The 16,480-nt window shown below is 40.9% G+C and overlaps 1 protein-coding gene across 1 annotated transcript in view; it reads left to right on the top strand.

Annotated features, from left to right (window-relative positions):
- The first annotated feature begins 2,766 nt into the window (after positions 1–2,766).
- LOC136291827 (uncharacterized) overlaps positions 2,767–16,480 on the top strand; it is a 182,292-nt gene continuing 168,578 nt past the window's right edge. Inside the window, exon 1 of the mRNA XM_066186952.1 lies at positions 2,767–3,106. The gene's annotated coding sequence lies outside the window, so the exon portion shown is untranslated. The remainder of the gene's footprint in view (positions 3,107–16,480) is intronic.

Genomic DNA, 16,480 nt, shown 5'->3' with positions numbered 1-16,480 from the left:
TTTAATGTTATCTTTTCCACATGCATTTATTTCCAAGAGAATGAAAGGATCTAATATTCTATTGGAACCTGTGATTTTTTTTTCTTCAACTTCCCTAAATACCAAACATCTGATAGGTTACTGTAAATCCCTCAGGAGAAATAATTTTTTATGGAGAGATCGGGGTGAAAATTTTCAATCTGAAATGCACATAAGGCTATATTTTCAAAAACAATGGCTGCTGCCTCCCTTTGTGTGTTTCAACCCAAGATACCCAAAGCAGGATTTTTCAGGGATGCTGAGCAAACATAACTCCTATGGACTCCAGCCAGAATTTTTTCTGTTCGCCACAGCTGCGAATCAAGCTCTGCCTTACTAAGGGGACCAGAAAGCATTTCTTGAGCAGTTTTTACTTCCAATATTTTCTTACTGTGGAAACAGGCTTAAGTGATACTTGATGGCATTCAGACACAGATGACATAGCTCATAGAGAAAAAAAAAAAAGGCAGCAAAACTCAGGTGGTGAAAATTTACCTCAGTGTGTGAGAAAGAGGAGGGGGAGAGTTTTTGAGTGAAAGCTTCACTCTTTGAAAAGGAGACAGATGGTTTGCATCTACTGGCATGAATATTACAAACTTCAGGTGTCCCAAAATGCTGTGAAATGCAACATTATAAATTGGTGCCAAATAGTATGTCCAGAGTTATCAAGGAAAATAATGGCTTTTGCCTCTGCTTCACGTAATTTAGGGAAAGCTTCCCAGAGTTCCTTTTTATTAAGAAAGAGCTCTTTGCTGAGTATGAGTAGCAGGAAGAGAAGCTGGTTTCATTAGAAAATACCATGCATCTGAAAATAGTTTTACTGTTTATTTTCAATATTGCTGGATCATGGCCCCATTAGCCCCCCCCAAACCTACCCCCCTCCATTCCTTTCCATAACTTTTAATCAGATCCTTCATTTCCTTCAAGCCCACAGTCCTTAACTACAATTTACAGACACAACAATGGCACACAAGCTGGTCAGAACAGCTGTGGGAAAGTTTCTACTTTGAAGGAAATATTACTGGTGAGGATAATTTTGCAGCCAAATAGATTTTTTTCCCTTCATTTGTACTAACAGAGTGTCTTCTGTCTCCTCCCAGCCAGTTTCCATAGGTACAAGTAGGCAGCATTTCTGCCTAGTCACATGCTGGTTTTTGCTGAGGATTTCTGCATTTTTGATTTTGTGAGCCAATGTTCAAATATGCTTGTTCATTGCTAAGATTTGGAACATCATAGTGGAACATTTGATACCCAAGTATCACTGAAAGGTCTCTGTGAATTCAACTAAGTTTACTGGTATTTACTATATTATTCTCTGAGATACAGGGCCAAACATTCACAAAAGTAGAAGTTCACAAACCTTAATTTAGACTTTTAAAAAACTTATGATACCCAGTGACTCTCACTTGGGACAAAAAATAAGGAAATATATTGAGTGTCCTGCACACTTGTAAGATGACTAATGGCTTTATTTCACCGTGGTCTTGGTCAGGGTTCCCTGCTCTATCCCACAGACTGTTTTTTTAAAATATTGCTACTAGCTGACTTGTGGCTAAATGGGTTCTTATGCCAGTACATTCTAGCCAGTCCTGGAAATCTGTTTGACCTGAGCTCAGCCACCAAACTCGAGGTGTCTTTGGCTTGTATTTGCTCCCTGGTGAATCTGCCCCAGAAAGAAACACAGAGTATGTTTGAAATCATTTTCCCAGCAAACAATGCAAGGTGTGATAATCTTCTCATGCCAATTTTACTGTGCTGTAAGTTCATTTTACTTGCATGGGACTATTTGTCATTTACATGGCTACAAGAAAATATACTGCAAGACCCCAAGGGTCTTGGATTCATGAGATTCATAAGGCTTCATGAGGGAATGCAGAATAAACTGTTTGTATTGAATCACAGGAATGTGATTGCTGAGCTAACATTTGCAAAGCATCCTTTCTTAGGTAAAATGATTTTTTCTCTGTATGCAATAATTTTCTATAGCACAACTATAATATGTAAAGAAATGTATTTCCTAATTTGTGTTTATTAAAATGCTCTTTTCACATTTCTTTTATGTTTCTGCCATTAGATGTTTTATTGGATGTTAATGAATGTTACCCAGTTCTCGAGGGATCTTTGGCATTTTTCCTCAAGTAACTTACTGAAATCTCCAAATTCTGCAGATCCTGGTTTGTTCTGATGGTGTTTGCTTCTTACAGTTCCTTTTCACTTTTTATCATGTAGAATTGTAAGTACATTAAATTAGTAATGAAAAATGAAACCACAGGAGTACCCTGTATTCTAGATAATGACTGATACATCTTCTCACTTGTCTGTATTACATTATAGTGTCATAACTTTCCTTTATATCCAATAATACTTTTCATTATTGCACTATCCACAGCACAGAACTGTAGGGGTTTGTTCAGATTCTAACAATATTTTCCTTAAGTAAATCCATATCTAATAATACCATTTATTTTCTCTGTCTTTTTCTTGCTGTGTAGTGGAAGGTAACATGCTGATTTCTCTTAGAAAGTGCTGCTCAGGGGCTACAAGAGCTTTAGCTCCCTGCCTTGGTATTAAGGGGATTAAGTATGAATTTGACAGTAAGGAATGGATGAATTTGAGCTGAGATCCTCCCCAGGTGAGTGTGTGGAGGCTGCCCAGGTGACAGGCACAGTTGCCTCCCATTCATTGCAATCAGCTGCTGCAGTTATGGCAGAACCTGTAGCTACTTTGTGGCTTTTCTTTCCCCTCCCTTTCATTTCCACTTCCTTTTCCCTCTGTGGTGCTCCTGCTTGCATGAGTTGCCTTTTTCTTTTGTGGCTTGAAGTGCCATTGAGCTAAATTCTCAAGCAGACCTCTGTGGTGGCTTTAGAGTGCACTAAAATCCTGAATGAATCATTTTTGAAAGTAAACATGGACCATATTATTGACTGTCTGGAGAGACTCTTGCAGTAACTGAGAAGACAGGAGACTATAAGCTGTTCAGAGCCTTTAAAGTCTCAGTGCTGCCCCACAGCCATTGTGCTGGAATTTGTTGTGGTGGACCATGGGGATGTTCTTCAGAGGCAGGCTTGCTGGAAGTTTGAAGCCATTGGTAAGTGAATTTAATCTCTTATGCCGAGTGGCTGCATGGGTGTTCCTGCACTGACAGTGTGTGAAGGCTGCATGCTTCCTACTGAAGGGGGGAACTGGCTGAAATATAAAGTGTACATATAGGAAACTTCCTGCCTTCCTGAAAGGAGAGCTGTGAAAGGATGGATTTTCCTGGGACCTGAAAATGCATTTAGTGGCTACAGTAACTAAAATAAGTCACTAGCTTAATGTATTCAATGCTGGATATTTTTATTTTGGGTAATCTCCATTCCTACTTAACTGAATTTTATATTGTGAAGTGGAAAACTCTGGAAGAGCCTTCCAAGGTGTTTCCCTGGCCCAACAATACAGGTTGCCCCTTTAGGGATTCCTTGTTCTCCGGGGCCCGTCTCTTGCGTTTTTGGGGATAACAGGGACTCTGCCATGGAAGTAGGAACTGTGGGCCTTAATTTCTTTGAATGTGGAAGGCACTAAAACCAACTTCCACTCTTAGGTAGTCACTAGGCAACTAAATAGAAGCTTTAAAACAACCAACTTTCTCTGCCCCCCTTTCCACTAGTTTGAGGCTGAATGGGCCTCATCCCAGCCCTACAGCAGCTTCCAGAAGCAGAGTGGCTGCTTAGAAGCAAGGATGGTGTGTATGTGCTGGGCTGAGTGGCCTTGGTCCCTGGTCACTGAGCAGCCAGTCAGCACAAGAAGCAAACCAGGGGCAGGTCCCCCGACAGTTTCTTGCCTTTTGCTCACTTCATGCTGGTACCTCTACTTTCCCCCAACCTTTTCCCCTCTCTCTCTGCCAGTGGCATGTTTTTTGCAAAGGGGGACCTGGAAGCAGAGGGGAGTTGTTTGTTGATGGCTTAAAACCTCTCTGCTTGTTGTGCACAGAGGCAAAGGCCCGGCTGTAGTTTACCTAAGTACCTACCATTACTTATGGTTATGTAAAATAGGGATGAATATCTAAAGCCGGGATCAGAAGTCTCCTACACATGAATGAGTCTGTTAAGTGGGGAAAGAAAACAAGGCAGAGCCGTGCCAGATAAGGCACGGATGGCTTCACATTTTCGTTTGTGGAAGAGCTAAAAGTAAAGGCAAACAGTGAAAACATGGTATTTCTCAACCACCAGATCACTGGGGAAAGTAGTCATGGAAAAAAGATTCCCTCTCCGCGCGTACAGACACCACAGAAAATTCAACTTAACTGCAGGGAGATGCTGGGCAGGATTTTGAGGACGGTTTTAATGAAAGAGAAGGAGGAACAATTGTTTAATGGGCAGTGACTCAAAAGGACTGAGCCCAACACATGTGCTGCAGGCAGCAGCCCAAAGGATGAGTGGTGGATTATGCCTCTCTTAAGGTGGGCTCGGCCCCAGTCCTGCTGGATGAATGAAAAAGGGGGGTTGATTATTTGAACAGGATAAAAACACCTGCTTCTGAAAACATCTGCACTTTTGGACTGAAGTCCACTGACTTCAGATGGCTTGGGGATCAAAACTGCCTTGCTCAGAAAAAACTGCTCTACTCGATTTACTTGTTGCAGCAGGTGTGGTTATGCGTTTCAGGCTGGAGAAGTGGCATGGAGGAGAGCTGATGTGAGGGGCATCTGCTCCTGGCACTGATCAGACTTAGCTGCAGGATATGTTTTTACTGTAGGCAGTTTTTTTCTCCCCCTCCCACAAAGAGGGGTTGCAGGGATAGCAACCTTCGCAGCAAAATTCTCTCCTTGCTCCATGTGGTGTGTCCGTGCCTGACTGTGCTCTGCTACCCAGGTAGGGCTCCCTGTGTGCCTGGGGGTGACTCTTGTGTATTTGTAGACAGAAAAAGTACTGCTGTTGGTGCGCTTGCTTGGAGACAATGAACACCTGAGTCTTGCATACAGAGGAGGAGTTGCGATCTCAAATAATTCGTTCATGAAAATGAATGTAGGATGTGCTGGTGATTTCTTCCAGTGCTGGGTAGCAGTGGATTAGAGTTGGGCTTCCCCAGTGCTGGCAATAGATAGGACCACATAACAAGAATGGCCGCTACATCTTTTCTCACAGCTCTCCTCCCTGACCATCCGCTTTTGCTACCCACCCTCACTTACACCTCCTGGAGTTACCATCTTATGCAAAACTCCACCCAAACCCCTTCCTTTCCCTTCCTTTCCCTTCCTTTCCCTTCCTTTCCCTTCCTTTCCCTTCCTTTCCCTTCCTTTCCCTTCCTTTCCCTTCCTTTCCCTTCCTTTCCCTTCCTTTCCCTTCCTTTCCCTTCCTTTCCCTTCCTTTCCCTTCCTTTCCCTTCCTTTCCCTTCCTTTCCCTTCCTTTCCCTTCCTTTCCCTTCCTTTCCCTTCCTTTCCCTTCCTTTCCCTTCCTTTCCCTTCCTTTCCCTTCCTTTCCCTTCCTTTCCCTTCCTTTCCCTTCCTTTCCCTTCCTTTCCCTTCCTTTCCCTTCCTTTCCCTTCCTTTCCCTTCCTTTCCCTTCCTTTCCCTTCCTTTCCCTTCCTTTCCCTTCCTTTCCCTTCCTTTCCCTTCCTTTCCCTTCCTTTCCCTTCCTTTCCCTTCCTTTCCCTTCCTTTCCCTTCCTTTCCCTTCCTTTCCCTTCCTTTCCCTTCCTTTCCCTTCCTTTCCCTTCCTTTCCCTTCCTTTCCCTTCCTTTCCCTTCCTTTCCCTTCCTTTCCCTTCCTTTCCCTTCCTTTCCCTTCCTTTCCCTTCCTTTCCCTTCCTTTCCCTTCCTTTCCCTTCCTTTCCCTTCCTTTCCCTTCCTTTCCCTTCCTTTCCCTTCCTTTCCCTTCCTTTCCCTTCCTTTCCCTTCCTTTCCCTTCCTTTCCCTCCAGCTTCACTCACCTCCCAATGCTATGAGAACGACAGGACTTCTCCATTTGCTGTGAGGGTCAGAAACCATCCAGATTATTAAACTTTCCAATACAGCTCTCCACTAGCATTTATACACAGTAGAATTCCTTATTACAGATGAGGATTTTAATTCTTAGCTTAGCTTGATAGAATGTAATTTAAAGCCATTAAGGACGGCTTAGCCTTCAAAGCAAACTCAAGATTGTTTAATTAGTCATGCAAACCACTGAACACTACCCATAACACAAAACAGCCAAAGTATTTATTAGTTTTAGAGCTAAGCTAAGCCTTGCTTGTTCTTCATTTTCAATCAAGTGCAGCAAGTGTTAAGCACATCTTGCTTTTTCCTAACCTTCCAATGCTCAGTAAATTTTATTTCTGAGTAAAAGCATAGCCTAAATGTTGTAAGATGTAGAATGAAAACCAAATTGAATCAGCTTTTTTTAAGCTTTAGAGGAAATAGAGGCAGTAATGTTGCTTGGGATGTTATGAAAATTTTTGTCTGTTGGGTTTTTTTGTAACTATCTTCAAAATAAATACAAGCCAGTTCAGACTTTGCCTTTTTTTTTTCCATTTCCTAAACTTTCTGAAACAAGGTGTGTTGAAAAACAGAGTCCTAGTAAGTAGCTCTGTAGAAGTTGCAAAATGCAGCAAGGAAGCTGTGAGTAAATTTTTGTGGATCAGAAAGAAAATTATCTCTCTTAATGGTTTTCTTTTAGAAAGCGCTGACACAGGCAACATCAGAATTTCAGGATTTTAATCGGAATGATTTCTGATTGGGTCTGTAGAGAGATGGTTTGGTGTTGTGGAATTTCTTTCTGGCTTGTTTGTATTATTTGGATCAGGAGTGTTGCTTAGTTAACCCCAGTTGATATCAGCTACATCCCAGCCCACGGTCTTGTGGGGCTGGAACAAAAACTGATTTGTGCATTAAGAAGGGTTTGTGTTGGGATTGATGTGGGGTTTCAGTATCCATGGTGGGGTACTATCCAGGGGGTTGTCTGGGCAAAGTTGGATTTAATCATTGTATATCTGTTTGAGCTGTAAAATGCTTGTCTTGCTGCTATATTGTGCTTTTGCACTTGTGTTTTTTGACAGAAATATCCCTTTCCAGTTCAAGGGAAGTCTTAGCAATACTGGGGACAGAATCTTATGCAAACAACCTCTATTCTGGGCTGCCTCAAATTAACTGGTGGGATCAATGTGTTGCCATAATGGTTTTCTAATATTCTGCAGCTTGTGGGGAAAAAAATAAGAAAGGGGGTTCCTTGTGTTACTAACTACTTTTGATTCTTTTCAATGCCTTTGACACTTTCTTGGTGGCAGCAGTCAGGTTTTTACAGGTGAATTGTTTACTTGATTCTGTGGATGTTTACTGGTGGTGGAAACACAATTTAGTGTAGCACCAGCCAGAAAGGCATTGCTTTCCTCCATGAAAATCAAGCCTAAAATAATTAATATACCATGAAAAATTAGTTGCCTCATTGAAAGTGGATTTATGTGACTAGCGTTTGGAGGCAGGATTTTTGATTTTATGACTTTTTTTCAGAATTGTGATAATATGGGACCATTAGACAACTGTTGCAGTATTTGTTCTGTGCTTTCCTAAATGTCTTGCTTGAATTCCTCTTCCTTCTGTAAGTAAAAGAATTTCTTATTGGTCCATGGAAAGAGGGAGTATAAAAGTGTTTTTGTAGAAGAAACTAATATTACATAAAGAACAATTCTCCAGTGGGAAGAAACAAGTGCAGCCTTAAGCAGTAAATTTTTTCTGAAACAGTGTGCTTGTGATACTTGTGCAAAATATACAGACAAGGTAATTGGCTCACTGAGCTGCTTGTATTGCTTTTTTCTGGTCATGGTTTGGGCACTGCCAAAAGCTCAGTGTTCTTCCTGGTTTTAGGGGCATGCAGGGTGTTACAGCACTGCTTTGGGGACTTTTAGAGCCTTTGGGTTGTAAAATAATCCCTGGTTAAAGTAAGACCTGGCAGATAAAGTTCCCTGAGGCTCTGGCAGCCCAAAACACCTGCCCATGGAGCATCCTGCCCCAGGAAAGAGGGCTCTGCTAAAACCAGGACTGTGACTGGACAGAGTTTGCTCTAACTTGTAACTCCTTATGGAAATGGCCAGATTTGATGAGGTAGCGTTTTCCGACACGGGTGTTCAGAAAATCTACAGTTGTCTCTGCCTTGGAATGGTATCTTAAAAAAATCCAAAAAACCCCCCAAACCCCCCCCCCAAAAAAAAAAACTAACAAAAAAACCTCCCAACAACAAAACCCCCCAAAAACCCCAAAAAACAAGCATAGGAGGCAGTTTGGTGTCTTTTGATAAGGCACTTCTACATAAGAACAAAATGTGATGACTCTATTGTGTGTTGATTTCCTGTCCTGTGAAAAGTTGGTTTCTGTGGTGAATGGGAGAAACTCTTACCCATTATCAGTCTTTAAGTTACCCTGCCCTAAGGCTTTGGTAATTTAACTTCATCCCCTTTCAAAGTGGTGGTGTTCCCCCCCCTTGTTTTTTTTTTTTAAACTTGAAACTTAAGGGGGGGGGGAACCCCAAACCTTTCAAAATCTGCCCCCACTCCCTCAGGTGATGCTCTTCTGAAATGCAAATACTCAATCATGCAAAGATAAGAACATGAGAAACTTTGGAAAGCAAAAAAAGGTTACCTTGATTAATGACTAAATCTGTGTTAACATTGGATTTTTAGTCTCCTAGCCAAACCAAAGACGCATTGGGGGAAGGGAAGTAATCCAATCTAACTGGAAGTAGCACTTGCATGAAGTCAGAAGTTACATCAGGGACAAAAAAGAAATGCAGGTGGCTGGGAAGCTTCCTCATATTTAGTCCTTTCTTCTGGTTTCTTTCCATCTTTCTTGTGGCGAGAGGGATTCAGTCATAACAGATGCATGCAAGGATGTGTAGAAACTGCTTTCTGGATAGGGAAATCCTGCCAGGAAATATAGAGACTTCTCTTCCTCTGGGAGCTGCAGCCAGTTTCTCTACCAAATGCCCTACACAATGTTAGGCTGAGCTGTGCCTCTTTTGTTCCAGATAAGGCGTGCTGCAACCTGCATTTTGCCTAGTGAAGGTGCTAAAAGGAAATATTTTGGAAGGTGTTATTTAGGACACAAAAGAAGTGAGGAAGAACTAACCTGGTCTCGGTAATTTTGGCTGTTCTGTGCATCCACCACACTTTAAAAGGATACATGTGTAGGCATGCCCCAGGTTATCATCTTGTACGGAAACGTGTATGTGTAAAAAATTAAATGTGACCAGCTTGACCAACCACTTACTTTTAAGCATTTTTTTCCTAATCAGGTTTGTGTTGGGTTTTTTTTTTTTTTTTTTTTTTTTTTTTTTTTTTTTTTAACTTAAATAGCATGATCTAAAGTCTGTTACTGACTAGACACTGGAATGAAACAAAATTTTCAGTATAATATTACCCAGAAGTTGCTCGATAAGCCTGGTAGGTATGATGGCTGCAGCCATGAAAACAGTTATTTCTTTGGAGGAAGTTTGGTTATAGTATTTTTGTAGTCAAACAAATGCTGGTATGAGATACTTGTGGAGTTTGATATTTGAGGTGGTACCATCTATGGTGGGTCACCTTCAGGTCTGAGCAGATCAGGTGTGAAGTACAGCGCTGGGACATTAAAGGCTGAAGAAGTTTCCTTCCAGACTACCAAAGAATTTCTGTGTTACAGGTGCTAAGTGTCTCCTTCCTCCCTAACTGTGCTTTATGTATGATTTTGCTGTCTGCTGCATTTCTCATCCTTGCTTGTCCTTCTATCATTCAAAATGTTACTTTCATATTGTCTTTTTTTTCCCCTTTGATTATGCTGCAGCGTGTATTAGCATATCCTTTTATATGTCTCTGTATTTTAACTCTTGTCCTGAGGATTTTGTGTTTTGGTGTATTTTGTCCCACAGAAGTTAAACTTTGTTTGCTGGATGTCACTGGTGAAGGAGATTAAATTGCAAAAATACCATGATGTACCTTTTTGAACCACAAGTATCTTCAAGTACCTGGCTTTTTTGGCAAACTGCTTATTAACTAATTATTAGCACAGTGTTTTTTAATTAAAAGAATCATTTTAATTTAAATTAAAGTGGACATAAGATTTTCTAAGCTTTAGAAAACTGCATCTGTTATCCTTACATGAAGTCATCTGTACTAAGGGGTCCTGTGTTAAGGATACCTTGCTTGGGTCCAGTTCAGCCACTGAAGCCTAAGTTCAATTTAATACATGAACTGTCCAAAGTGCCATCTGCATCCCTTGATGTGTGCCTGTTGCAAACCCCACCATCCTACATTCTGCTCTTTGTTCTGTGGGATCCCTATCACCGTCTTTTGAAATCACTTGACAGAAAATTGCCCCATGTCAGAGTTTTAATTGATTTTTAAATCAGTCTCTTGATGTGCGCAAGCTAACCACTCGATTCTCCAGGCAAAGAACCTGATGCTTATCACTTGCTCAATTATCTATCAGTGAGACTACACTTGGTTAAGTGAAGTTGATTTTGATTCTTAGGCCTAGAGAAACAAAGGTAATTGTACCTTGTAGCAACCTGTTGATCATAATTCTGAGAGACTTGTCTAGTTTCAAAAATCTATTCTGGACTGTAATTTCCTCTAGATGCTGCAGTGACAGAGACCAAGGGGTTGAATCTGTCTGAAAGTGCTGGAGAGCACAGAGCTCTACAAATAATACTGAGGTGTCTTCATCCCCAGGTAATTCACAAGAGAGCTCAAGTGCCAAAGGGCTATTTAAATACCTGATATTTTGGGATGTTTAATAACTAATCTTACTGTTCTCTGAATGGTTTTTAAGGTGTTTCGGGAGCTTTGAAAATTGTTGCCCTCCAAACGCAGAGGTGCTTGTGTTGGAGGGGTCTTGGCTGAGCCGTGCAATCATCTGTTCTCAGTATTTCCCCAACTCTTCCAAAAACTGAGACCTCCTCACCTGCCCTTGAATCCTGTGTGAAGGAACCCAATGGGCTCCATGAAATGCAGTTTAGTTTTGTGTTTGAGCACTTGGCGTGCTCGGGTGCCTGGGACAGCTGTGTATGCAGGGCTGCCTTCCAGCAGGAAGGGCTTGAAGCCTGCTATTTGTCCTAGCATGAATAATAATAATAACAATAAACTTAAATAATATATAGGTGTCAACATTTTTATATAAGCCAAGGTGCAGTTGTCTGATACGATTTCATATAAAGAGCACTCACAAAACATTCAGTAGGGGAGACTAATGGACTTTTATTGCTGTGCAAGGAGGGAACATAAAATCACAGAAGAGAAGTTTTGAAATGCTTAAAAATAATTGAACTATAGTGAAGTTCAGCATTTATTGAGCTTCAGGCTGAAAAAACAAAAGCCCCCCAACCCTGCAATGTCTTCTGAGTTTTCTCTGAATTCAAAATAGTGCAGTAACTCTGGAGGTATCTTTCAGTGGCAACAGAAAATGAAGTTAAAATGTTATGTGGAGGGAACTTGTCTCATCAGAGCGATGGGAGTGAAGTTTAGAATCAAGTAAATGCTTTTGTCTCTTCAAGTAATTTGAATAATGTATAGCCCCCTGAATTAATAGGCAGAAAGTCAATCAAATTATTCTGTTAGCTTTATAAACCTCAAAAAGCCATGGCTTGGGTGGATAAAGAATGTCAGTGGAGCTTGACTGGCATTTAGCACTAGACAATTAATTTGGAAATGGGTATTTAAAGGGCAGTAAATTTACTGCGTGCAATACAGTTCACTTTCCTGAAGCAGGTTTGTCCTTAGGAAGAGTTGTAAAACTGAAGTAGTGAGTAGTAGTAGTACTGCTTGGGCCACCCCTGTGATGCCATTTGGGATCTGCCAGTATTTTTATGGTAATGTCTGCTGGTTAAGGCATTCTTCACTTCGATCACTTGCTGAGGTGCAGCAGCAGTTTAATAGAGATGTAGGGTTTGCATGTCATTTCACAAGCACTGAGACTCCTGGAGATACATGGGGCTATTTCGACTCCCAGAGTGGTTGGCTATTAACTGTAAGTATTTAATGAATGAAGTGATAGTCACCTGAAAGTCCTGAAATGGAGGTTGATCAACACTATTGTAATAGTGGACAAGAAAGTGAACGCAGTTTAAAGATTAGTGAGCTGAAGATCTTGTAGATAGCAGGCCACTGAAATTCAGCTCATTTGCTTATCTCCTGCAATAAGATTTTAATTTTCTGATGCCCTTTTGTCATGTCTGATGATATCTTGAAAGAAGGATTCAGATGTGACCCGACTGGTAAAGCAGTGCTGTTGATTTCTTCTCTCAAACACTAGGGCATGTTTCTGGCAACCTGAGGTGCTTGAGTAACTTTCAGTATCAGAATAACTTTTGGTTCTCTGGTAACGTTTTTAATATCATGCACTTACATTCATAAAACCTCTACAGAAAATGATTTTTTTTTTCAGGAGTAATTTTAGGTAGCCATGAATGTTAACTTACTAAATGTTAGCCCACAGAATTGTTTATAGGTTAACTGCTTGGTCATGAAGTCCTTGTCAAAGTATTATCTTTTGGATTCCAGCGGTAGCAACAAGAGAGGTTCAGGCTCTTTGTAACCAAGTTGCATTTGTCAAGCAAGCCAGAAAATAAATTTGTTTTGAAGGTGTGTTCAAAATGGACTTTTGTCTGAAATGCCAGGGAAGACCTCAGTGAACTGGTTATCTCTTGAAGAAATACCTGGGCACTGCAAATACAACAGAATAGCACTCTAAATGTCAGCTAGGTGGGGGGAAAATCCATTTTGCTGTATTCACCAGAATGTTGGTGGCCAAGCTGGAAAAGGTCTGTCTTGTAGCATGCAGTTGCTTTTCCATAGTGAAAGGAAACAAAATGCATGCATGGGATACCTAGTTGCATGACACTGCATCATACTCTGAGACCTGCTGTCCCATTTGATAGGTCTCATTTTTCCCTCCTTATGGCATATAAAAACCATTACACTGGAATTTATCAATAGAGTTATCAAAGTCTAATTTGGTCTGGTGTTAATTTTTTTTTTAATTAGACTTTTTTAAAAAATAGAATGGTTGCATTTTGAGAGACTCTCTGGAGCAAAACAGGATTGAATCGACTTCATGTAATGGACTGGCTTGAAAAACAAATTAATTGGATTCTTTAAGAAAACACTGTTACACTTTGGCTGGGGCTGCATCAACACACCTTGTAAACTCAGCAGCACCTCTGAACAAAGCACTGAAGTAAATGTTTTCTTAGCTCTAACAGTCATTGAGGCCATCTTTGGTTGTCACATTCCCTGTTCATATATTATTTTTATGCTCCCAGCATACAGAAACAGCAGCTAGGGGAAGTTTTTATTTTGCATTTGACAAGTTGCATTTTGCTATTTTTCAGCTTGCCTTTTTCCCTCTTGCTGTGAGGAATTATGTCTGGGGCTTAGAAACTATGACTGTTGTTTATAAAAGTTTAGAATTTCAGCTTTATCTCTGGAACTTCTGTATTGCTGTCATTTTATTGTTTAGGTATTGGTTCCACTTCAGTTTAAATCCCTTACTTGGGGGCTTTACAGCTTGTGTAGTTTCTAACCAAATTTTAGATGAGAATACATTTTTTTAAAATTGAGATTACAAAGTGGTTTACTTGCTCCAGGAGAAGCAATTTAAGGGAGGAAAAAAGGTAGTTATTAAAAACAACATTTAACTAAACTTGGCAGTTACTTGCTTCTTCCTTCCAAAGTACCTGAAATTAATGCTTAAAAATTAATGTTGAAAATTAATCACTTGATTTACACCATATGCTTTGCTATCTTTCCAGTTGGTTGTATTGGATCAGCTTTTCTCTACCTCAGAACTGGGCTGTGATTCAAACTGCATTATAACACAGGAGAAATGTGAGGGATACAGCTGTTTCATCTAGTTTTGGTTATTTATTACACTGGAATTTGTTCAGATCTTATCTAAGGCACCATGATTAGACCCTAGCAGCAGAACTTTTGAATTGCTGCATTCATGGCAGCACAGAAATGACTATGGAAAATGGGAGAAAGAGCAGGATTCTGGAGATATTCACTACTGTTACAGGTTGGACTGCGGACTAATGTGGAGAAGACAGGAAAACAGTATAAAAATAAAGAGCAATATTAAAGGGTGTATATCTATGCTATACTTATTTAATATAAGTATTAACGCAGCTGGACTAGCATGCTTCAAAGGAGAACATTTGCACATAGACTGATAGTGCTACCTATGGCTTGGTCACTCTGCAGCACTTACTACAAATATACTTGCTGCTTTATTTTTTTCCCTCTGCAGCTCCGTGCAGAGCTTAAAAAGCAGTGTGAAAATCAAGCCAAGCTTTGTGTAAAGGCTGGGAAGGTGCTCTCCAGGCCACAGGTGGGCCCGATATGTTGCAGCAGGCAGAGGGAGGAGGAAGGGGTTGGCCAGCTCCTGCGCTGCGTAGGTGCTCCTTGAGTGTGTACTTACGTAACCTTCCCAGAAAATCAGGCCCCGACAGCTCCAGAGAAACCTGGCTCGTCGGACTGCACGTATGCCACCTGAATTCAGGGGAGCCATTATCTGCCATCTGGCACCTCTTGCCGGGCGATTATGCGAGCGATGGTAAAAGGCAGGCGGCTGGGGGGGGGGGTGAGGGCAGTGCCTCTGCCAGGGCTGCTCCTGGATCCTAGTGAGCTGGGATGAGGCTGCCCATGGTGGAAGGGGCTCATGGTCCTCTACAGCCTTGCAGAAGCCTTTTCTTCCTGGGAAGAAAGAAACGTCAATCTGTGTTGGGATCTTACAGTTGGTTGTTGTTTGGTCTGTAGTCTCTGTTTATCAGACCTGTGAGACCTTTTTTCCTAAATGCGCTTAGCTGAAGTTGGATACATAAGAGAGTGTCCTCTATTTCCAACCTGCAGCACCCAGAGCTGGATCTGCAGGGTGATGTTGGTCTTTCTGGCTGGAGTAGGTGCCTGAGAATGTTGCTACACTGCCTTGGAGCCAGGCACCTTGCTTTCTTGACTTCAGTGGGGATTACATGCCTTACCTGCTTAGGTGCTTTGAAAGAGACATCTGACATTTCTGAATGTCTAACCAACTTGGAAAATCCTGATCTCCCTCTTTTAATCTTTAGCTTCTCAGTATTTCAACAGTCTGGAAATTCTAATTTTTCTGAATAGACTCCAGGCTTGGTAAACACGTAGTGACTCTTCTTGTGCTGGTTATACGTATGTCCTTGCAGAGTGATGGCACAACCCTTTATCCTAAACCATAAACACAAATAGTTTCTGTAGAAGTCGTACATATCTTCTGCAGTTCCCATCTCTTTCACAAACTGTAGGAAATACATCAGTGTGAATGGGTGATATCACCTCGATCCCATCAGCTTTAAGATGGCCCCTGGGGCTGCAAATCTCCCTTTTGCATTGCTTTTGTTTGGTCTTAGAGAGCTTCTAACTCTCGTGAACTCTATATTTCCTTCTGCTTTTCTCATCTCACTTGTTCACCTTTGGCATACTATTTTCAATACCATCTCTCAAGAATTTACTTACTTAAGTAATTTTCAGTGGTGCATTTGATCACAGTTGGCTTCCCAGTTGCCTCTTCTTGATTTCAACTCATGTGAGCCATTAATAGAATTTTCCTGAAGTAGGATGGACTTTGCTTGATGTTTGTACTGAACTGCTTTTCATTCATTTGAACATCACTCCTCATTTGCTTTTCCTTCAGATATGACTTCAATATGTTATAGAACTGAAAACTGTTAATTGGATTTAGAAAGAAAACAAAATTTTCAGTCTTTACATTAAAAAACCCCATGTTTAATTCTACATAGTAAACACCAAATCACCAAAAAAAAAAAAACCCAACAAAACCCCAAACCCTGAAGAGCTACTTTTCTGTGAAAAATCTTGTGCTGAGTTTTTTAAATTGAGAAGTTTGGCCCAATGTAGACATCTTTGCTTCTTATTTAAAGACAACACCCCCCCCCCCCCCCCCCGGTAATTACTGGAAATCTCTGTGGAAATTTTATAAAAATGGGTTCTTTATTTCAGAATACAGCCATTGCTTGCTGTAGGTCTACTCTTCATCTCTGGTGAAGTTTGTTCAGTTGCTCAACTCAGTTTGCTCAGTTGGAGTGAACTGCTGCTTTGGGTGCCTTCTTACTCCCTGCTCTTTTACCATTCTGATATTTATTAGCCGTAGATATTTTCCTTATCCCTTATACTGTGGCCACATCTTTGTAAATTCCTCAGCAGTCTGGTCTTGTTAATGTTTCACATCAGGAGATTATACAGGGTCACATGCTGTGTGTTGCAGGGGAGAGGTAGGCAAATCATTGTACATGTTAGTTGGAATTTTTTTCTCCCTTATTGTAGTTACAGCTTTCCATATTCATTTAAAAATCTTTGAGCACCCACTACCCTTGCAGGAGGCTACTGTTTCCATTCCTGTTTATTTTGAGTTTAGAAGACTTATAAAAATAAATTCTCTATGAAGCGTAAAAATTATCTGATTTTTTTCCCTGTTGACATTGATAACTGGAGAG

The sequence above is a fragment of the Chamaea fasciata genome, unplaced genomic scaffold (assembly GCF_029207755.1).
Source record: "Chamaea fasciata isolate MVZ Bird 193981 ecotype frontalis unplaced genomic scaffold, bChaFas1.0.hap1 SCAF_1, whole genome shotgun sequence".
Classification (NCBI taxonomy): domain Eukaryota; kingdom Metazoa; phylum Chordata; class Aves; order Passeriformes; family Sylviidae; genus Chamaea; species Chamaea fasciata.
Note: the sequence above shows the minus strand (reverse complement) of the source record. Positions and strands in the feature narration are given on the sequence as shown.